Here is a 24,763-nt window from a genome sequence, read left to right as displayed (position 1 = left end):
TAAAGATAGCAAGAGAAAAAAGAAAATTTGATAATAGGAGTAAATTAGAAAGTTGCTTAAATTTGCATTCTCATTCTGAGTCATGAAAGAAAAAAATGTGGGTTTAGTGTCCCTTTAACCCCTTAATGACAACTGACGTACCAGGTACGTCATGCATTAACAAGCAGTTAATGACAATGGACGTACCTGGTACGTCAGTTGTCTAACAGAGTGCTGGAAGTGATCACAATCACTTCCAGCAGCTCTGAGGGTATTGCAGTGATGCCTCGATATGGAGGCATCCTGCAATACCCCTTTACAAGCCTCTGATGCAGAGAGAGCCACTCTGTGGCCCTCTCTGCACCGGTAGTGATGGTGCCGATGGTGCCTTTGCCCGGTGGGAGGAGGGAGCGTGTGCGCGCGTGTGCACGATGCACGCATTAGCCACACTGACACCAATGAAGGAAGGGGGAAAAAAAAGTTTAAAAAAAAGTTTAAAAAAAAAGTTTTTTTTTTACATATAAAAGGATCTGGGAGGGGGAGGGGGTGGGGGTATTGGGGGGGGGGGGGGCTGCTACACTACAGAAATAATTAAAAATACAAATAAAAAAGTTATAAATAAAATTTAAATAGTTTGGTTTGTGGGGCCAAACTGGGTACTGGCAGACAGCTGCCAGTACCCAAGATGGCGGTAATTAGGTAGGGGAGAGGGTTAGAGAGCTGGAGGGGGGGATCACGGAGGTTGGTGCTAAGGCAGGGGTCCATCACAACTAAAATATTTTATAATTTTTATTTAAAAAAAAAAAAAACTCTTTTATTTAGTACTGGCAGACTTTCTGGCAGTACTTAAGATGGCGGTAACAATTGTGGGGTGGGGGAGGGAAGAGAGCTGTTTGGGAGGGATCAGGGGGTGGGATGTGTCAGGTGGGAGGCTGATCTCTAAAATTAACCCTGCAAGCTCCCTACAAGCTACCTAATTTAACCCCTTCACTGCTGGGCCTAATTCACGTGTGGTGCGCAGCAGCATTTAGCGGCCTTCTAATTACCAAAAAGCAACGCCAAAGCCATATAAGTCTGCTATTTCTGAACAAAGGGGATCCCAGAGAAGCTTTTACAACAATTTCTGCCATAATAGCACAAGCTGTTTGTAAATAATTTCAGTGAGAAACCTAAAATTGTGAAAAATGTAAAGTTTTTTTTTTTATTTGCTCGCATTTGGCGGTGAAATGGTGGCATAAAATATACCAAAATGGGACTAGATCAATACTTGGGGTTGTCTACTACACTACACTAAAGCTAAAATTAACCCTACAAGCTCCCTACAAGCTCCCTAATTAACCCCTTCACTCCTGGGCATAAAACATGTGTGGTGCGCAGCGGCATTTAGCGGCCTTCTAATTACCAAAAAGCAACCACAAAGCCATATAAGTCTGTTATTTCTGAAAAAGGGGATCTCAGAGAAGCATTTACAACCATTTGTGCCATAATTGCAGAAGCTGTTTGTAAATAATTTCAGTGGGAAACCTAAAGTTTGTGACAAAATTTGTGAAAAAGTGAACTTTTTTTTTTTTTAAAAAAAGGGGATCCCAGAGAAGCATTTACAACTATTTGTGCCATAATTGCACATGCTGTTTGTAAATAATTTCAGTGAGAAACCTAAAATTGTGAAAAATTTAGCATTTTTTTTAATTTGATTGCATTTGGCGGTGAAATGGTGGCATGAAATATACCAAAATGGGCCTAGATCAATACTTGGGGTTGTCTACTACACTACACTGAAGCTAAAATTAACCCTAGAAGCTCCCTACATGCTCCCTAATTAACCCCTTCACTGCTGGGCATAATACACGTGTGGTGCGCAGTCGCATTTAGCAGCCTTCTAATTAGTAAAAATAAAAAAACAAAGCCATATATGTCTGCTATTTATGAACAAAGGGAATCCCAGAGAAGCATTTACAACCATGTATGCTATAATTGCATAAGTTTTTTGTAAATAATTTCAGTGAGAAACCTAAAGTTTGTGAAAAAAATTGTGAAAAATTGAACAATTTTTTTTATTTGATCGCATTTGGCGGTGAAATGGTGGCATGAAATATACCAAAATGGGCCTAGATCAATACTTTGGGATGTCTTCTAAAACAAAATATATACATGTCAAGGGATATTCAGGTATTCCTGACAGATATCAGGGTTCCAATGTAACTAGCGCTAATTTTGAAAAAAAGTGGTTTGGAAATAGCAAAGTGCTACTTGTATTTATTGCCCCATAAATTGCAAAAAAAGCAAAGAACATGTAAACATTGGGTATTCCTAAACTCAGGACAAAATTTATAAACTATTTAGCATGGGTGTTTTTTGGTGGTTGTAGATGTGTAACAGATTTTGGGGGTCAAAGTTAGAAAAAGTGTGTGTTTTTCCATTTTTTCCTCATATTTTATATTTTTTTTATAGGAAATTATAAGATATGATGAAAATAATGGTATCTTTAGAAAGTCCATTTAATGGCGAGAAAAACGGTATATAATATGTGTGGGTACAGTAAATGAGTAAGAGGAAAATTACAGCTAAACACAAACACTGCAGAAATGTAAAAATAGCCATTGTCATTAAGGGTAAGAAAATTGAAAAATGGTCCGGTCATTAAGGGGTTAAGGGCCACATATAAATATATATTCCTATTAGACAAAAATGCCAAGGGCACAGGGCCAGATTTAAGAAAGGTTGCAGGGTAGAAGTTTTATGTTCTTTTCCCCTCCAAGGTGCTCTTTTGTGTTGTGGTGACCCCAGAAAACACATATTTTTAGTTCAGTTTTTTCATGGGGCCACAAAAACTAGTGCAGGGGCCCACATATATTGATGGGGCAGCCAGTTGGCCATCCCTGTTTCAGAGCATAATTTCCAGAGGTTAGCGATGGAAATAGAGAGGTTTTTATTATTATTATTATGGGGCCATTGTTCTTTATTTGCAGTTGTGTACCTTAGATATTCTGTTATTGCTTAAAGAAAAATGTAAAATATATTTTAATTAGTTTTCATTCATATTTACAGCACAATTATTGTGAGTTTAAAGGGACAGTAAAGTAAAAATCAAACTTTCATGGTTCAGAAAGAGAATGCAATTTTTTTTTTTCCATTTCCAAAACTTTTATTGAATCAAAAAAATAGAGATCTGATACCAAAGACAAAATAGATATAGGAGTAGGAGGCACGCAGGCCTCTAAATATACAAACGTAAACCATTCAGGTGGAAAATAAATCATGCACAATAACTTCTTCTGGTAATCACAAATGATTGGTGAGAGCGGGGGGGGGGGGGTTGGTACAGGAGAGGTAGGGGGTTGTGGGAAGAGGGGGAGAGAATACAGTTCAGTGTCACTGGATCATTAGAAATTAAGGGTCAGCCGTGGTGTTAGGTGTCCAAATAGAATTATAACGTGCTCCCCAATCTGCCCAAGTTAGTTCAACTAGATCTAATTTGTTGAGGGTGTAAAATATGTTTTTCTCCATAGTGTATATCTATGCCATGTAGTTTAAGATCATAGGCCTGCTAGGATTAGACATGGTTTTCCATGCCTTAGCGATTGTTGCCTTGGTCGCAGTTAGGAGATAAATACACAGGTGTGCCTGGTGTTTAGGAAGAGTATGGGTCCCTATATGTAGGAGGGCATTGGAAGGGGTCTTGGGCAGGGCTATGCCTAGTCCAGACAACACGCGAAAGCATGTATCCCATAGGGGAGTGAGTTTGGGGCATGTCCACCAGATATGCAAAGTGTCACCTACTTGGCCACATTCTCGCCAACACATAGGCGAGGTTGACCCATACATTTTAGTGAGTCTAGTGGGGATGTAGTACCAATGTGTCAACAACTTGTAGTAGGTCTCGAATAATGTGACACAGTGTAGGGATTTCTTGGTAAGGGTTATGGCAGATTGCCAGATCTGGGGTGGAATGGTGAAATTAAGGTATTGTTCCCATTTGAGCAGATGTGGGAGTTTGCTTTCGAAAGAGAATGCAATTTTAATGATTAAATGAATGTTGTTCTCTTTGTGTCCATTGTTGAAGAGCATAACTAGGTAGGCTCAAAAGCAGCAATGCACTACTGGGAGCTAGCTGGTTATTGGCGGCTACACACATAAGCCTCTTGTCATTCGCTCATCAGATGTGTTCAGCTAGCTCCCAGTACTGTTCTAGAACTGGTTTTAGTTGGCTACACGCACATGCCTCTTAACATTGGCTCACCAGTATTCAGCTAGCTCCCAGTGCAGTTCTAAAACTGATATTATGTGTTATATACATAGTTATATATGCGAACAATAGGGCAATAATAAAATGCTTGAATACATAAGACCATTTTTGTTTTGCAATTCTATGTTCCTTTAACAACCAAAGTCTGGAGTAAACACATAAGACTGATGTTTGATACAATTTGGCCTCTGCTTTATGAGATGACCACAATATAAGCAATAAATACCTATGCCTAACCAATGGTATAATTTGAGGCTACACTAAAATATTTTCAGAACTGTTTTCTGAATTGAACTTAATTTTATGTTCTATAGTGCATTTTATTTTTTTTTAACTTGTGGTTTCCTTTAACCCCTTAATGACCGAGGACGTACGCCATACGTCCTCAGAAAAAAGGCAGTTAACGCCTGAGGACGTATGGCGTACGTCCTCGGTTTGGAAAGCAGCTGGAAGCGATCCTCATCGCTTCCAGCTGCTTTCCGGTTATTGCAGGATGCCTCAATATCGAGGCATCCTGCAATAACAATTTGTACCCCTCCGGTGCAGAGAGAGCCACTCTGTGGCCCTCTCTACACCGGACATCGATGGCCGCAATCGTTGGTGGGTGGGAGCTGCAGTGGGAGGCGGGTGGGCGGCCATCGATGGCTTCAGAGACACAGAGGGGGGCGGGATCGGGGGCGGGAGAGTCAGGGGCGCGCACAGACACGCGCGCGTGCACGGGGGATCGGCGGGCGGGCGCGTGCACAGGAGGGAGCGGGTGGGAACCGCTTACACTACAGAAATAATCCTGTAATAAGTGGGAGGAAGAGGGGGAATAAATGCCCCCAAAAAGTAATCTAAGGGATCTGGGAGGGGGTGGGGGTAGGGGTTGGTCGTGGGGAAGCTACACTACAGAAAAATGTAAAAAAAAAAAAAAAAGAGAAAAAAATATTGTTAACTGGGTACTGGCAGACAGCTGCCAGTACCCAAGATGGCCCCCAATAAGGCAGGGGGGGGGGGTTAGAGAGCTGTTTTGGGGGGGGATCAGGGAGGTTAGGGGCTAAGGGGGGATCCTACAAAGTAGCATATGTAAATATGCTAAAGATGTATTTAAAAAAAAAAAACTTTTATTTTAGTACTGGCAGACTTTCTGCCAGTACTTAAGATGGCGGGGACAATTGTGGGGTGGGGGAGGGAAGGGAGCTGTTTGGGAGATATCAGGGGGTCTGATGTGTCAGGTGGGAGGCTGATCTCTACACTAAAGCTAAAATTAACCCCGCAAGCTCCCTACAAACTACCTAATTAACCCCTTGACTGCTAGCCATAATACATGTGTGATGCGCAGCAGCACTTAGCGGCCTTCTAATTACCAAAAAGCAACGCCAAAGTCATATATGTCTGCTATTTCTGAACAAAGGGGATCCCAGAGAAGCATTTACAACTATTTGTGCCATAATTGCACATGCTGTTTGTAAATAATTTCAGTGAGAAACCTAAAATTGTGAAAAATTTAGCGTTTTTTTTAATTTGATTGCATTTGGCGGTGAAATGGTGGCATGAAATATACCAAAATGGGCCTAGATCAATACTTGGGGTTGTCTACTACACTACACTGAAGCTAAAATTAACCCTAGAAGCTCCCTACATGCTCCCTAATTAACCCCTTCACTGCTGGGCATAATACACGTGTGGTGCGCAGTCGCATTTAGCAGCCTTCTAATTAGTAAAAAGCAAAACCAAAGCCATATATGTCTGCTATTTATGAACAAAGGGGATCCCAGAGAAGCATTTACAACCATGTATGCTATAATTGCATAAGTTTTTTGTAAATAATTTCAGTGAGAAACCTAAAGTTTGTGAAAAAAATTGTGAAAAAGTGAACAATTTTTTTTATTTGATCGCATTTGGCGGTGAAATGGTGGCATGAAATATACCAAAATTGGCCTAGATCAATACTTTGGGATGTCTACTTAAAAAAAATATATACATGTCAAGGGATATTCAGGTATTCCTGAAAGATATCAGTGTTCTAATGTAACTAGCGCTAATTTTGAAAAAAAGTGGTTTGGAAATAGCAAAGTGCTACTTGTATTTATGGCCCTATAACTTGCAAAAAAAGCAAAGAACATGTAAACATTGGGTATTTCTAAACTCAGGACAAAATTTAGAAACTATTTAGCATGGTTTTTGTTTGGTGGTTGTAGATGTATAACAGATTTTGGGGGTCAAAGTTAGAAAAAGTGTGTTTTTTTCCATTTTTTCCTCATATTTTATAAAAAAATTTATAGTAAATTATAAGATATGATGAAAATAATGGTATATTTTGAAAGTCCATTTAATGGCGAGAAAAACGGTATATAATATGTGTGGGTACATTAAATGAGTAAGGGGAAAATTACAGCTAAACACAAACACCGCAGAAATGTAAAAATAGCCTTGGTCCCAAACGGACAGAAAATGGAAAAGTGCTGTGGTCATTAAGGGGTTAATTATGTTTTCACTGTGTATTAAAGAGAACTAATCCAAAATCTGAACGATGCATCTAAAGAATTGCTGTGTTTGACTCCTGCAATATAGGACATGCTGAGTATCACTAAGGGGCAGATTTATAATTATCCAGAACTGCACAGCCTGCATTTATCACTGCACTAGCAGCTGATTATGCAATGCTGCCCCCAGCTTTCGTGCAACCAATCCCGCAAGAGCAGAGGCTGCCAATCACTCCGGTCGGATTACTTTGCGGTATTTTTTAAACTGCAGACATATCAAGCTTAAAGGGACAGTAACGTCATAATTAGACATTTATGATTCAGACAGATCATACAATGTTTAACAACTTTCCATTTTGCTCCTATTGTTTCATTTGCTTCCTTCTTTTTTTATCCTTTGCTGAAAGGTTTATCTATGAAAGCTCAGGAACAGCAAATAACCTAGGTTCTAGCTGCTGATTGGTTGATGCATATACATATATACCGATTGTCATTGGCTCACCCATGTATTCAGTTAGAAACCAGTAATGCATTGCTGCTCCTTCAACAAATGATAGCAAGAGAATGAAGCAAATTTGATAATAGAAGTAAACTGAAAAGTTGTTTAAAATGGTATGTTCTACCTAAATCATGAAAGAAACATTTTGGGTTTCATGTCCCTTTAACCCTGCTACAAATATATCCCTAACTGGGTTCAGCAAATATAAACTGCAAGCAATCCATTTTATTACAACATGAACATGGCTGGCCTTGTTGTCTGCACACTCAAGACCTGATTGGCTCCTCCAAATACGGCAAGTGGTGAGTGGAGTTTGGCTATTGAAAAACTATTGCAGCAAACAAGATTTAATTTATTTTTATTTTTAAAATGTTTAGACTTAGCAGATATGTTATTCTGTAGCAGCACAACAGAAGTGCCCTGCGTTACAAAGTGTTTACTGTCCCTACTCCCTACAACAGAAAACAATTTGAATCTTCCAAATATTATGTCTCATAGTCTTTCACTGAATGCATTTGCAGGACTACAAGAATTGATATCCATTGAATATTTCTTTATATCTTTGCAACCCAATCTAAGCAATTCAAAAAATTTGAATTTGATTAACATGTAATGTTGTAAAGGGCTGACTCATCTCTTATAAAGAGCAGTAAGTGTAGCTAATGTCATTAAGCTGAATATACTATTACACTTATAAATGAATCTAAATTGGCTTTTTATATTATTGGAGAACACCATAAACATGTCTAGACTGGGTGCTGCAACAACAAATGCATCATTGTTTGGACTCAACGTGTGAAAGAACGTGTACCGTTACTAGGTGTCCCGTATTTATAGGGACAGTGTATTCAACTCATGTTCCCGTTCTGAATAAATCCATTTTTTTATTGTCATACCTGCAGAGGCGTGTCCCTTTCCACCAGTAAAACAGAGGCAGATGTCCTTATCAGACAGTGAACATTAGCAGGAAGTACAATACCAATATTACAGTTTCAACTTACATTTAAACCATTTTTACTTATATGGACAATAAAGTCGAAATTAAACATTCATGATTCAGAAAGAGCACGCAAGTTTAAAAAAGAAATCCAATTTACTTCTATTATCTAATGTGATTTGTTCTCTTGGTATCCTTTGTTGAAGAATATACCTAGGTAGGCTGATAGGAACTTAGGAGCATACACGTGTCTATGGCAGCAGTGTTTGTAACTATGTATAACACTGCTATGAACATTTCAAACACTGCTGCCCGATGTCTAAAGACATGTACACACTCCTGAGCTCACCTAGGATACATTTTTAACAAATGATACAAAGATGTGCACACTCCTGAGCTCACCTAGGGTTATTTTTTAACAAATGATACAAAGAGAACTAGGCAAAATTGATAATAGGTGTACATTGGAAAATTGTTTCAAATGTCATGTGCTATCCAATTAATTTAAAGGGACACTGAACCCAAATTTTTTCTTTCATGATTCAGATAAAGCAGGTAATTTTAAGCAACTTTCTAATTTACTCCTATTATCAAATTTTCTTCATTCTCTTGCTATCTTTATTTGAAAAGCAAAAATGTAAGTTTAGATGCCAGCCCATTTTTGGTGAACAACCTGGGTTGTTCTTGCTAATTGGTGAATAAATACATCCACCAATAAACAAGTGCTGTCCAGGGTACTTAACAAAAAATTGGCTGGCTCCTTAGCTTAGATGCCTTCTTTTTCAAATAAAGATAGCAAGAGAACGAAGAAAAATTGATAATAGGAGTAAATTAGAAAGTTGCTTAAAATTGCCTGCTCTATCTGAAAAAAAAAATTGGGTTCAGTGTCCCTTTAAGTTTAAATGCTACTCTTTCATATACATGATAAATCTAAAAAAAATGTCCCATCCAATATTTAATTTGTCTATCAGTAAAATATATGCTAAAAATGGCAGCTGACTGAGTCTGATGTGGGGTTTGATGTGGGCACAAGGTCACTGGGGTTCCAGGGTTATGGGTCTGAACTGAAGTTTTATACGGTCTAAGAAATTACAGGGCCTGTAGCGGTCCAATTTGGGCATATGGTTATCAGGTGTTGCAGGGTCACGAGGCCTGATATGAGGTGTGATCATAACTTTTATTTATATGTTTCCCTAGATCACATGTGGGTTGCCCATCGTTTTCATGAAGGACATCTGACAACCCTTTTTAGTTAGGACAGAAAGATTCCTAGTATACTAAAGGGAAGCCTATCACCTACACAGTTGCAGACGCCAGCAGGCTGTGAGCAGTAGGCCAGCAGCAACAGGTGGACATCACTGTTCTGGAGGTGCATTTATAATAGAAATGCCTTAGGATAAAAAACATTTGTACTTCCTTGTAAATGCTATAAAGTTTTTAATGTGTTTAATTAAACGTATAATGCCCACAAGCATTGTTTGCTAACTGTTATTAAAGGGACACTAAACCCAAATGATTTCTTTCATGATTCAGATAGAGCATGCAATTTTAAGCAACTTTCTAATTTACTCCTATTATCAATTTTGATTCATGTTCTTGCTATCTTTATTTGAAAAGCAGGCATGTAAAGCTTAGGAGCCGAGCCATTTTTTTGTTCAGCGCCTGGGTAGCACTTGTTGATTGGTGGCTAAATGTAGCCACCAATAAGCAAGCGCTATCCAGGGTGCTGAACCTAAAATGGGGCGGCTCCTAAGCTTTACATTCCTGCTGTTAAAATAAAGATAGCAAGAGAAGGAAAAAAAATTGATAATAGGATTAAATTAGAAAGTTGCTTAAAATTGCATTGTGACAGACTCCGGATACCCCGACTGGGTATCTCCGCAAAAAGAGACCTTCTTCGACCCTGAAACCTGTAGCTGTAGAGCGGAGAGTGATTTTAGCAAGTATCCCACCCTAATAACCAGACAAGGCCAGTATTAAAGTGAAACAGGATCTGCTTTATTGAAACAAACACACTGCTTATATACACATCTGCCATCTGATAAGAGCCTTATCTGATCAAGAGAGAGCTGCCCCTTCCAGACAGGCTGGCGCCTCCATAGGAGCCATAGGAACATAGAGATCCCCGCTATAGCTAGGTCGTAGTTTCGGGGTGATCCCGAGGGAGTGGCGGCTATTCCCGGGTATCATTGGAGGGCTCAAGGCCCCTATATGTCACAGTCCAAAAAGTGACATGATCCGTGGCTGGGGATCTGAGCGGCAGTCCGGCAAAGGGTATTCAGGAACAGTATAAGGTGGGGGGTGTCAAAAACTCCAGGTTCCCGAGTGAGCTCCCTCGTAGTAATCACCCAAAACCATGCATGCCCATCAAAGGTATAACAAGTCCCCAGAAGAGCGGAGCTCTAGAGCAAAGGGTTTCGGGAGCAACCTAGATTAAAGACCAGAGGGAATCTCTAGCGATCCCAGCCAGCGAATAGTTGCATAAGATACCGGCTGGGAATCGGCAAGGCAGGAAGGGGATAAAGGGGGGTAGCCATCAGCTCTTTCAGGGCAAAGTTCCATTACTGCACAAAGGGGACTGGTGAAAAACACAATACTCCAAATAGGGGAAGGGGTTGCCCTGGCAGCCTGATATCCGTGACATGCATGCTCTATCTGAATCATGAAAAAAAACATTTGGGTTTAGTATCCCTTTAATTGTATTAGATATGATATACAGAAGTACATCTCTCCATTACCTAAACAAGGAACGCAGGCAGATAGACAACGCATGTCTACATTATATCAGAAGAGCATCTCCCCATTAACTCACTACATGAGATTGGAAGAGCATCTATAACACTGCAGAATCTGTTGGCGCTCTACAAATATCTGATAATAATAATTATTATTATTACTTGAACACCGAGGATAGAAAGAACATATCTCTATTTAACTGATTACAGAGGATAAGCACAGCACCGCTCTAATAAATGATTATAGGGGTCCAGGCAGAGTGTTCCTCAGTCAACAGATTATTGTTTGAAAATGTGTACAGATGATGGGCTAGGAATCTCCCTGTTATATGATTGAAGATGGAGAGCATCCCTATATTAAATGATTACATAGGATAGGCAGAGTAACTCTGTATTAAAGGGACAGTCTACTCTAGATTTTAATTTTTTTTAAAAGATAGGTAATCCCTTTATTACCAACTCCCAGTTTTGCACAAACAACACAGTTACATTAATATACTTTTTGCCTCTGTAATTACCTTGTATCTAAGCCTCTCCAGACTGGCCCCTTATTTCAATTCTTTTGACAAACTTGCATTTTAGCCAATCAGTGCTGACTCATTAATAACTCCACAGGAGTGAGCACAATGTTAACTACATGGCACACGTGAACTAGCGCTGTCTAGCTGTGAAAAACTGTCAAAATGCATATAAGAGGTGGCCTTCAGCGGCTTAGAAATTAGCAATGAAGCTATCTAGATTTAGCTCTCAAAAAAGAATACAAAGAGAACAAAGCAAATCTGATGATAAAAGTAAATTTGAAAGTTGTTTAAAATTGAAATCTGAAAGTTTAACTTTGACTAGAATGTCCCTTTAATTGATTAAAAAGGACTTTAACAGTATCTCTCTATTAAAATGATTACATATACCTATGAAATAATTTTAACAGATCACAGCACCAATCTGTTAAAGATCTTTATTTAAAAAGCAGATATGTAAAGCTTAGAAGCCGGACCATTTTTGGTTCAGAACCTGGGTTACGCTTGCTTATTGATTTGCTAAATGTAGCTATCAATAAGCAAGTGCTATCCAGGGTTCTGGACCTAAAATGGGCTGGCTCCTAAGCTTTACATATCTGCTATTTAAATAAAGATAGCAAGAGAACAAAGAAAAAATGATAATAGGAGTGAATTAGAAAGTTGCTTAAAACTGACACTCTATCTGAATCATGAAAGAAAAAAAATTGGGTTTAGTGTCCCTTTAAATGATTGCAGAGGATAGGCAGAGCAGCACTCTATTACATGATCATATAATAGGCAGAGCCGCACTCTATTACATGATCAGATGATAGGCAGAGCAGCACTCTATTACATGATCAGATGATAGGCAGAGCAGCACTCTATTACATGATCAGATGATAGGCAGAGCAGCACTCTATTACATGATCATATAATAGGCAGAGCAGCACTCTATTACATGATCAGATGATAGGCAGAGCAGCACTTTATTACATGATCAGATGATAGGCAGAGCAGCACTCTATTACATGATTAGATGATAGGCAGAGCAGCACTCTATTACATGATCAGATGATAGGCAGAGCAGCACTCTATTACATGATCATATAATAGGCAGAGCAGCACTCTATTACATGATCAGATCATAGGCAGAGCAGCACTCTATTACATGATCATATAATAGGCAGAGCAGCACTCTATTACATGATCAGATGATAGGCAGAGCAGCACTCTATTACATTATCAGATGATAGGCAGAGCAGCATTCTATTACATGATCAGATGATAGGCAGAGCAGCACTCTATTAAATGATCAGATGATAGGCAGAGCAGCACTCTATTACATGATCAGATGATAGGCAGAGCAGCACTCTATTACATGATCAGATGATAGGCAGAGCAGCACTCTATTACATGATTAGATGATAGGCAGAGCAGCACTCTATTACATGATCAGATGATAGGCAGAGCAGCACTCTATTACATGATCATATAATAGGCAGAGCAGCACTCTATTACATGATCAGATCATAGGCAGAGCAGCACTCTATTACATGATCAGATCATAGGCAGAGCAGCACTCTATTACATGATCAGACTATAGGCAGAGCAGCACTCTATTACATGATTAGATGATAGGCAGAGCAGCACTCTATTACATGATCAGATGATAGGCAGAGCAGCACTCTATTACATGATCAGACGATAGGCAGAGCAGCACTCTATTACATGATTAGATGATAGGCAGAGCAGCACTCTATTACATGATCAGATGATAGGCAGAGCAGCACTCTATTACATGATCAGATGATAGGCAGAGCAGCACTCTATTACATGATCAGATGATAGGCAGAGCAGCACTCTATAACATGATCAGATGATAGGCAGAGCAGCACTCTATTACATGATCAGATGATAGGCAGAGCAGCACTCTATTACATGATCAGATGATAGGCAGAGCAGCACTCTATTACATGATCAGATGATAGGCAGAGCAGCACTCTATTACATGATCAGATGATAGGCAGAGCAGCACTCTCTTACATGATCAGATGATAGGCAGAGCAGCACTCTATTACATGATCAGATGATAGGCAGAGCAGCACTCTATTACATGATCAGATGACAGGCAGAGCAGCACTCTATTACATGATCAGATGATAGGCAGAGCAGCACTCTATTACATGATCAGATGATAGGCAGAGCAGCACTCTATTACATGATCAGATGATAGGCAGAGCAGCACTCTATTACATGATCAGATGATAGGCAGAGCAGCACTCTATTACATGATCATATAATAGGCAGAGCAGCACTCTATTACATGATCAGATCATAGGCAGAGCAGCACTCTATTACATGATCAGATGATAGGCAGAGCAGCACTCTATTACATGATCAGACGATAGGCAGAGCAGCACTCTATTACATGATTAGATGATAGGCAGAGCAGCACTCTATTACATGATCAGATGATAGGCAGAGCAGCACTCTATTACATGATCAGATGATAGGCAGAGCAGCACTCTATTACATGATCAGATGATAGGCAGAGCAGCACTCTATTACATGATCAGATGATAGGCAGAGCAGCATTCTATTACATGATCAGATGATAGGCAGAGCAGCACTCTATTAAATGATCAGATGATAGGCAGAGCAGCACTCTATTACATGATCAGATGATAGGCAGAGCAGCACTCTATTACATGATCAGATGATAGGCAGAGCAGCACTCTATTACATGATTAGATGATAGGCAGATCAGCACTCTCTTACATGATCAGATGATAGGCAGAGCAGCACTGTATTACATGATCAGATGATAGGCAGAGCAGCACTCTATTACATGATCAGATGACAGGCAGAGCAGCACTCTATTACATGATCAGATGATAGGCAGAGCAGCACTCTATTACATGATCAGATGATAGGCAGAGCAGCACTCTATTACATGATCAGATGATAGGCAGAGCAGCACTCTATTGCATGATTAGAGGATAGGCAGAGCAGCACTCTATAACATGATCAGATGATAGGCAGAGCAGCATTCTATTACATGATCAGATGATAGGCAGAGCAGCACTCTATTACATGATCAGATGATAGGCAGAGCAGCACTCTATTACATGATTAGATGATAGGGAGAGCAGCACTCTATTACATGATTAGATGATAGGCAGAGCAGCACTCTATTACATGATTAGATGATAGGCAGAGCAGCACTCTATTACATGATCAGATGATAGGCAGAGAAGCACTCTATTACATGATCAGATGATAGGCAGAGCAGCACTCTATTACATGATCAGATGATAGGCAGAGCAGCACTCTATTACATGATTAGATGATAGGCAGAGCAGCACTCTATTACATGATCAAATGATAGGCAGAGCAGCACTCTATTACATGATCATATAATAGGCAGAGCAGCACTCTATTACATGATCAGATCATAGGCAGAGCAGCACTCTATTACATGATCAGATGATAGGCAGAGCAGCACTCTATTACATGATCAGACTATAGGCAGAGCAGCACTCTATTACATGATTAGATGATAGGCAGAGCAGCACTCTATTACATGATCAGATGATAGGCAGAGCAGCACTCTATTACATGATCAGACGATAGGCAGAGCAGCACTCTATTACATGATTAGATGATAGGCAGAGCAGCACTCTATTACATGATCAGATGATAGGCAGAGCAGCACTCTATTACATGATCAGATGATAGGCAGAGCAGCACTCTATAACATGATCAGATGATAGGCAGAGCAGCACTCTATTACATGATCAGATGATAGGCAGAGCAGCACTCTATTACATGATCAGATGATAGGCAGAGCAGCACTCTATAACATGATCAGATGATAGGCAGAGCAGCACTCTATTACATGATCAGATGATAGGCAGAGCAGCACTCTATAACATGATCAGATGATAGCCAGAGCAGCACTCTATTACATGATCAGATGATAGGTAGAGCAGCACTCTATTACATGATCAGATGATAGGCAGAGCAGCACTCTATTACATGATTAGATGATAGGCAGAGCAGCACTCTATTACATTATCAGATGATAGGCAGAGCAGCACTCTATTACATGATCAGATGATAGGCAGAGCAGCACTCTATTACATGATCATATGATAGGCAGAGAAGCACTCTATTACATGATCAGATGATAGGCAGAGCAGCACTCTATTACATGATCAGATGATAGGCAGAGCAGCACTCTATAACATGATCAGATGATAGCCAGAGCAGCACTCTATTACATGATCAGATGATAGGCAGAGCAGCACTCTATTACATGATCAGATGATAGGCAGAGCAGCACTCTATAACATGATCAGATGATAGCCAGAGCAGCACTCTATTAAATGATCAGATGATAGGCAGAGCAGTACTCTCTTACATGATCAGATGATAGGCAGAGCAGACTCTATTACATGATCAGATGATAGGCAGAGCAGCACTCTATTACATGATCATATAATAGGCAGAGCAGCACTCTATTACATGATCAGATGATAGGCAGAGCAGCACTCTATTACATGATCAGACTATAGGCAGAGCAGCACTCTATTACATGATCATATAATAGGCAGAGCAGCACTCTATTACATTATCAGATGATAGGCAGAGCAGCATTCTATTACATGATCAGATGATAGGCAGAGCAGCACTCTATTACATGATCAGATGATAGGCAGAGCAGCACTCTATTACATGATCAGATGATAGGCAGAGCAGCACTCTATTACATGATCAGATGATAGGCAGAGCAGCACTCTATTACATGATCAGATGATAGGCAGAGCAGCACTCTATTACATGATTAGATGATAGGCAGAGCAGAACTCTATTACATGATTAGATGATAGGCAGAGCAGCACTCTATTACATGATCAGATGATAGGCAGAGCAGCACTCTATTACATGATCAGATGATAGGCAGAGCAGCACTCTATTATATGATTAGAGGATAGGCAGAGCAGCACTCTATTACATGATCAGATGATAGGCAGAGCAGCACTCTATTACATGATCAGATGATAGGCAGAGCAGCACTCTATTACATGATTAGATGATAGGCAGAGCAGCACTCTATTACATGATCAGATGATAGGCAGAGCAGCACTCTATTACATGATCAGATGATAGGCAGAGCAGCACTCTATTACATGATCAGATGATAGGCAGAGCAGCACTCTCTTACATGATCAGATGATAGGCAGAGCAGCACTCTATTACATGATCAGATGATAGGCAGAGCAGCACTCTATTACATGATCAGATGACAGGCAGAGCAGCACTCTATTACATGATCAGATGACAGGCAGAGCAGCACTCTATTACATGATCAGATGATAGGCAGAGCAGCACTCTATTACATGATCAGATGATAGGCAGAGCAGCACTCTATTGCATGATTAGAGGATAGGCAGAGCAGCACTCTATAACATGATCAGATGATAGGCAGAGCAGCATTCTATTACATGATCAGATGATAGGCAGAGCAGCACTCTATTACATGATCAGATGATAGGCAGAGCAGCACTATATTACATGATTAGATGATAGGGAGAGCAGCACTCTATTACATGATTAGATGATAGGCAGAGCAGCACTCTATTACATGATTAGATGATAGGCAGAGCAGCACTCTATTACATGATCAGATGATAGGCAGAGAAGCACTCTATTACATGATCAGATGATAGGCAGAGCAGCACTCTATTACATGATCAGATGATAGGCAGAGCAGCACTCTATTACATGCAGAGCAGCACTCTATTACATGATTAGAGGATAGGCAGAGCAGCACTCTATTACATGATCAGATGATAGGCAGAGCAGCACTCTATTACATGATCAGATGATAGGCAGAGCAGCACTCTATTACATGATCAGATGATAGGCAGAGCAGCACTCTATTACATGATCAGATGATAGGCAGAGCAGCATTCTATAACAAGATCAGATGATAGGCAGAGCAGCACTCTATTACATGATCAGATGATAGGCAGAGCAGCACTCTATTACATGATCAGATGATAGGCAGAGCAGCACTCTATTACATGATCATATAATAGGCAGAGCAGCACTCTATTACATGATCAGGTGATAGGCAGAGCAGCACTCTATTACATGATCAGATGATAGGCAGAGCAGCACTCTATTACATGATCATATAATAGGCAGAGCAGCACTCTATTACATGATCAGATGATAGGCAGAGCAGCACTCTATTACATGATCATATAAAAGGCAGAGCAGCACTCTATTACATGATCAAGTGATAGGCAGAGCAGCACTCTATTACATGATCAGATGATAGGCAGAGCAGCACTCTATTACATGATCAGAGGATCACTCTATTACATGATCAGATGATAGGCAGAGCAGCACTCTATTACATGATCAGAGGATAGGCAGAGGAGCACTCTATTATATGATCAGATGATAGGCAGAGCAGCACTCTATTACATGATTAGAGGATAGGCAGAGCAGCACTCTATTACATGATCAGATGATAGGCAGAGCAGCACTCTATTACATGATCAGATGATAGGCAGAGGAGCACTCTATTACATGATCAGATGATAGGCAGTGCAGCACTCTATTATATGATTACAGTAAAATCACGACATTTAATTGATGTGAGAGGATAGGCACTGCATGCTTCTTGCAATACACTGACCACAGTGAATAAAAAAAGTGAAGAATGTAAATGATTTGATAATGGAAAGTTGTTTTTTTAATGCTTTATCTAAATCATGAAACTTTAATTTTGACTTTAGTGTCCCTTAAAACATATTGTAAAGAAAAGAGCAATGATCTAATTACTGCATTATAATAAAGGTGGCGCATTCCTCCATATAAGTTTTTTTTTACAGGACAAAAAGAACATATTTTTATTAACTAATAACTGAAATAGGAAGAACATTACTTCAGTTGCTGTATTACAGAAGACAACAAACAGTATTCCATATATAACTATGCACAGCACCACTTAATACATATCAAACAGGGTTTACACACATACTTGTTTGTACACTCTTTTGTATGCCTGTTTTATACCTGTCCCTAATTGTCCTAAACAGAAGAAACAGATTAGGGAAGACACTAGGTTCCAACATGGCAGCCCCCATTACTTTATAGACACTCAATGGGTTGAGAAAAACAACAATTTGCAAAGTTAATTACAGGAAAAGTAGACAAAATAATGAAAATATACTGCACATGCTTTTTGTACACATTATGAAACATTAAAAAAAAAAAAAAACAGTTTAATGTCCCTCTATATTATTATAGAGCATTGGCAACTAAATATAAACTATAAACTAAAGCATCTATTTACTGCCTGGAACTATAACAGCAAACACAAATGCCATTTATACAAAGCTTTATTCCATTAGTTGTACATATAAAAAAAAAAGAGTCAAATATCAATCGATTAACTGTACACTGAAAAAGAAATGCAGAGCATCCTAGTCTTTTAAATGTACTATACAGATATACAGAGAATTACTGCAGCAACTACCGGTATATATGGAGTAGCGGAATAGTGTAATACTGCCCTATACACAGGGGCAGCTGTGTGACAGCTATACAGAGGTGTGAGTGTGGTTTTGCGGCACACAGGTGTGCATCACTGTATGTCAGCTGTGTACCATGCAATTTGGTATCATGTTACATCCATAATACAAAACCATTCTTCACATACCACAGGGATCTTGCAAGCTGCCTCAGTCCAGCTTTAATGTATTATTTAGACCTAAAACAGTGCAGGAACCCAGCAAACACACACACATTGTTAGAAGGTGCAACAGCACACAGTTAGCCATGGACAATTACTAACAATGTATTTTCCACATCAACATACTATTCACACAGTCAGTTTCCAGACACCATGACAAGGACACGCAATAACTGATATGCAAATAAACATTTACACGATTGTCCCACAAACAGAAACATGCACAATATTGTAATAGTGTCACAATGCTAAAAGCATACAGAGTTGCACAGGAAAACACTGAGCTAAACAGAAGCTCAGTTCTGTACTTACTACACAACACAAGCTGTACAATTGCCTCTGATTTCTGATGAAAAGACAAGGGCCAAAGGGACAATATTTACAGAGAAAAGCAAATACACACTGTGTGATGTTATATTAAAACCAGCATTGCTAGGGCAGGATATAGATAGATAGATAGATAGATAGATAGATAGATAGATTATAGATAGATAGATAGATAGATAGATAGATAGATAGATAGATAGATAGATAGATAGATAGATAGGACAGACAGGTAGATAGTTAGATGATAGCTGAGATAGATAGATAGATAGATAGATAGATAGATAGATAGATAGATAGATAGATAGATAGATAGATGATAGATAGATAGATAGATAGATAGATTATAGAAAGATAGATAGATAGATAGATAGATAGATAGAGGAGGATGCTAGAGTATAGGTAAACAGGATGAAAGTGCACAAAGAAACTAGGATGGAATACCCACCCACAATAAAACACACATCACTCACTAATTACAGCAATCAGATCACGACATTACCTGCAATTAGACAGGAATACGAGTGATGATTAATTCAAGTGTAGAGTTGACTTTACATTAAGATTTGGCAATAGAGAAATGAGCATAGAAAACACAAAGGGAATATAAGGGTCAGGAGTCCACACACTTTAAGTTGAAGGTCATTATCCTACACATGACAATATATATAGCAATAGTTGAGCAATCAGATGACAATTCAAAGAGTGAGGAATAGATATAATGCAAGAATCATAACAGTAATATGGATTTAGCTTCTAACAACTTAGAGGTATCTGTGTACACAGGGTCACGGACCTGGACACATTACAATAAAGAACAGGGATAGTGACCCTTGGCATACTTGGCCAAGGTGCCACACAAAAACATTTTGTTGACAAGCACCATGCAATGTGGCATCTAATCTACCACTGCACTGCCCGCAGATAGGGCCACATGATCTAGATAAATTATTGCAACATAGTCAGAAATCAGGACATAGCATAAGAATAAACATGCATTGAATGACAACAGGGAACCCAAATCTGGATACTAGGGACACAGCTATTGAAAGTGTGAAATCAGAGATCAGAAAACTAATATAAAATCTAAGCCAGTGACATATCAGTGCAGACTATGCACAAACTGCATGTCAAGGTGGCCAATACTGAATGTATCAACCCAGATCAAAGCAAGTCTTGTGGGCTTTAAAAAAAGGTTCCTGAGTTATGCTATGGAGCAGATTCACAAAGGCACCAGGTATCTCTCCAGGCCTTAATCAGTTCCATGGGATAAGATGAATTTAAAATGATTTGCAGCATCAGAGGAATTCTCTAAATTCATAGTACATTCGGAAAGTGATAAGACACAATCCCCTATATAATGTTACTGTTTCTCCAATGTCTCCAGCCTCTCATATTTCTAAAGATATTCTATGCAGCTTTTCACTAATAAGGCACATCATATCTCCATTCTGTATCTATTGTACTACATAAAACAACACAGGAATGGGAGAAATGTGGGCTGATCATAGTGAAAACTTTAGCTAACCGTCTGTAAGAAGCAAAGAATGTTCAATAAGACATCCTAACAATTATGCTTTTATTATTTGGACCTGTTTCACATAAAGCAGCAGGTATCTGTGCTGTACAAATGTTACTAAATCCTTTTAACTGCATAACATAGGAATTTGAGAGATTTGTATCTCTGTAGAGTTCCTTGAATTATTAGTGAACCAAAACCAAGTGATCAGACAACACTACATGTAACAGACCGTGAAAGAAGAGTGGCAAAACAGGTCCTAGACAGTGACAGGACATAAATGACAACACAGGTCTCAGGAATCGCAATGACTGGACACAGTGACATTACAGGTCAAAGTCCCTAACTGGATAACTTACAGGCCACCCTCCCCCAGGACTATAGCAGACAGAGAGGGCTACAACGCATTGCAACTCACTGCGTTGTAGCCTCCTTGGCAGCCAAGGTGTTAATGATATCCAGATAGCACATAATAATTACCCCTGCTGTAATACCGCACCCATCCCATAGATACCCCCCTGGTACAATACCTCATCCCTCCCCTAGATACCTCCCTACCTGGCAGGGGTGACTAAGGCTGGTCAAGAAGAGTGAGGTAATAATCCAGTGCTAGGCAAGCTGAGCGCTCACACCCAGGTCCCAGAGAGCCAGAGTGATAGCAAGCAGAGCCGAGATCTCTGTATCCTCCCCATCCGCCCACTCCCCGCCTTCAATTCCCTCCCACCCAGAGGGGAGAGGAGAAGCGTGGATGGTGCTGCGTGAGGGCTGGTGCCACCTGCATACTGTACAAGCCCGCCATCAATTAATTATGCTTAGCCATCCATGTAATGCAGTATATTTTATATTGGCATATAGTTTCTGTCAGCATGGGTGAGATACATTCTTCACTACTTTTGTTTTTCCTTCGTCTCACCCTCTAGAGTCACAATAACTGACGATCCATCAATAATAACAATCCTATTTTTATTTTGTGGTCCAACCGGATATCACATATTTTCCCTTCTATCTATGTCGTATTATTGCCTTATCTTCTCTGCAAACTTGTTTACCCAACCAATTTCTACCCCTCTCTGCATCTATAAATCAAATTATCTAAAATCTACATGAACTCCTAGTTATTTTACCCTATCCCCCACCTCACTATTTCAGAATCCCATGCAATATGGCTGTTACAAGATATTTTCAAAATATTGTTCTAACTTTTTCACCTTCCAGCCCCAGGCAAGAAGGAATCCGCAGAGTTTAACCCAATCACTCAGAAAATGGGAAACAATAAACCACAAATATTTAACACCTTTACTTCCACGGAACCTCACTATAGGTAGGTGTGTTTTACAAGAGAAAATTAAAGGGACACTGAACCCAAATTTTTTCTTTTGTAATTCAGATAGAGCATGCAATTTTAAGCAACTTTCTAATTTACTCCTATTTTTAATTTTTCTTCGTTCTCTTGCTATCATTATTTGAAAAAGAAGGCATCTAAGCTTTTTTTTTGGTTTCGGTACTCTGGACAGCACTTTTTTATTTGTGGATGAATTTATCCACCAATCAGCAAGGACAACCCAGGTTGTTCACAAAAATGGACAGGCATCTAAACTTACATTCTTGCATTTCAAATAAAGATACCAAGAGAATGAAGAAAATTTGATAATAGGAGTATATTAGAAATGTGCTTAAAATTTCATGCTCAATCTGAATCACGAAAGAAATTTTTTGGGTACAGTGTCCCTTTAAAGTTGATTGCATTCTAGACCTTTTTAACCTATTCTTTGCCGGGAAGGATGCCTTCATCAGGGCTGGTTGCTCATTTGCTAAGCCCTAAAGTGTGAACTAACAGGTTCAATTCCAAACTGTCACTGTCATGCTGGCCAACAAGGTTACTCATGCCTATGTCCCTTAGGGTGGCTCTGATACAGGCTACAGGGGTTGGGATAAATGGCAGGACAGGTTAGTACATGCTGAGGGGGGAAGAGACCAGTTTGTTTATTTCCTCAGGCTGTGTGAGCTCAAGGGCTAGAAATGCAAGGAAGATGTGGAATGCATTACTACATTAATAATGTCTGAGTGCCAGCAGTGTGATGATGGTCAGCTCTGCATGGCAAAGAGAAGTCATCTTTACCTCAGAATGGGGCTCATCTTTATTTTCATATCTAAAATGACTGGGGAAAAGGGCATTTGTTTATACATAAAGCCATACATCTCTTGATTGAAAGGACAATTACCATCCCTCCAAAAAACTGGCACTTGAAAGAGGCCTATTTATATAAATTAAAGGAGCATTCTAGTTTAAAGTTGAAATGCTCCATGATGTTGGAACATTAGTTTTAGACAAATTTCATTCTTTTACTATGTGTTTAACATCTGCAAATTATCCCTCCAGATAAGAATACATCTGGGGAGCCAATTTTCTGAATTCTCATCTGGAGCAAAATGGGTGCGGTTTCACGGCCAGGAATGCAACTGATTACATGCTTTACCTGTTTGAAGGAGTTAAAAACAAAAAAGGTGGATTTATTTTGTGTTAAAAAAGTTGAAAACTGTTTGTGCAAAACTAGTCCATGGAATAGAGTCCCTATTGGCTGATAAGGACAACTCCTTGAGCTGTAATTGTGGATAGTGACATGCCCACAAGCATAAAAAGTATATATTTTTAACACATAACCTTTTATGCAACCTTTTATTTTTTTATTCTTCTTATTTACCATACTCTTAGATCCAAATAAAAATGCATTAAGTGTTAAAATGATATGCTGTAATCTGTTAGAACATGTCATTTTAACACTAGTGACGCTGTTACAAAGGGGTTAAACACATATTTAAAGTCCTGCTCGGCACCAGCAGCACTCTGCAAGTCCAGAGCAAGACTTTAAGGATGTGTTTAATGCCTTTGCGGGGGTTAACACTATTACAGCATCTCTATTGTTAAAATGACATGTTGTAACGGATAAAAACATGTCATTTTAACACTATAATGGCCATTTAACCAATTCAGAGCAAAGCCATATCTTGCCCTTATGGTGAAGCATGTTTTAGTTTTGAGCGTACATTTAAAGAACACATTTTATTTGCTGAAATCCACACACACAAAAAAGGAAATTTAGAAGAAGAAAAAATATTTGTCATTTTACACCACCTTACATTTTATGTAAAAAGGTAAAAATAACAAATGTAAAATACAATATAACTTGTACTTTAAAAGACTTAAAGGGACAGTGAACATATAATTATAAGATTTTTCAGATTTCTTGCAATCGATTGACATACTAGGTGAGTGTGAAAACAGTTTGAATGCACTGACACCTTGTTTGAAGAAAATAGTTTTTCATTACCCAAGCTACACTCATCACTTGCCTTATTTGGTGGAGAAAGGCATTACTGATGCAGAGACTGCTAGACATTTTGTTTGTAAAACTTTCATTATTTTGCAGTTTGTTATCAGATAATCTCTGTAGAGGCCAATTAGGGGCATATACAGGGTAAGGCTTATGAAGTCTGCCTCAAAATTGGAAACAAAAAAACATTCATAATTAAAGGGACATGAAACCCAAATTTTTTCTTTCATGATTCAGATAGAAAATACATTTTTTAACAACTTTCTAATTTACTTCTATTATCTAATTTGTTTCATTCTATTGGTATCATTTGTTGAAGAAGCAGCATTGCACTAATGGTTTCTAACTGAACTCATGGGTGAGCCAATCACAATCGATTTATATATGCAGCCACCAATCAACAGCTAGAACCTAGGTTCTCTACTGCTCCTGAGCTTGCCAAGATAAACCTTTCAG

General features: G+C 39.2%; 1 protein-coding gene across 7 annotated transcripts in view; it reads right to left on the bottom strand.

Annotated features, from left to right (window-relative positions):
• Nucleotides 1–24,763, bottom strand: part of PLEKHA6 (pleckstrin homology domain containing A6) — a 300,893-nt gene that overhangs the window by 164,861 nt on the left and 111,269 nt on the right. The window contains exon 1 of one of the 7 annotated variants that reach the window (XM_053706702.1): nucleotides 21,534–21,624. The exons of the other annotated variants lie outside the window; for them this stretch is intronic. The gene's annotated coding sequence lies outside the window, so the exon portion shown is untranslated. Of the gene's footprint in view, nucleotides 1–21,533; nucleotides 21,625–24,763 lie in introns of those variants that run through there. 7 annotated transcript variants of the gene reach the window in all.

This window comes from Bombina bombina, chromosome 3 (genome assembly GCF_027579735.1).
Source record: "Bombina bombina isolate aBomBom1 chromosome 3, aBomBom1.pri, whole genome shotgun sequence".
Classification (NCBI taxonomy): domain Eukaryota; kingdom Metazoa; phylum Chordata; class Amphibia; order Anura; family Bombinatoridae; genus Bombina; species Bombina bombina.
This window is presented reverse-complemented; position numbering and strand designations above follow the sequence as displayed.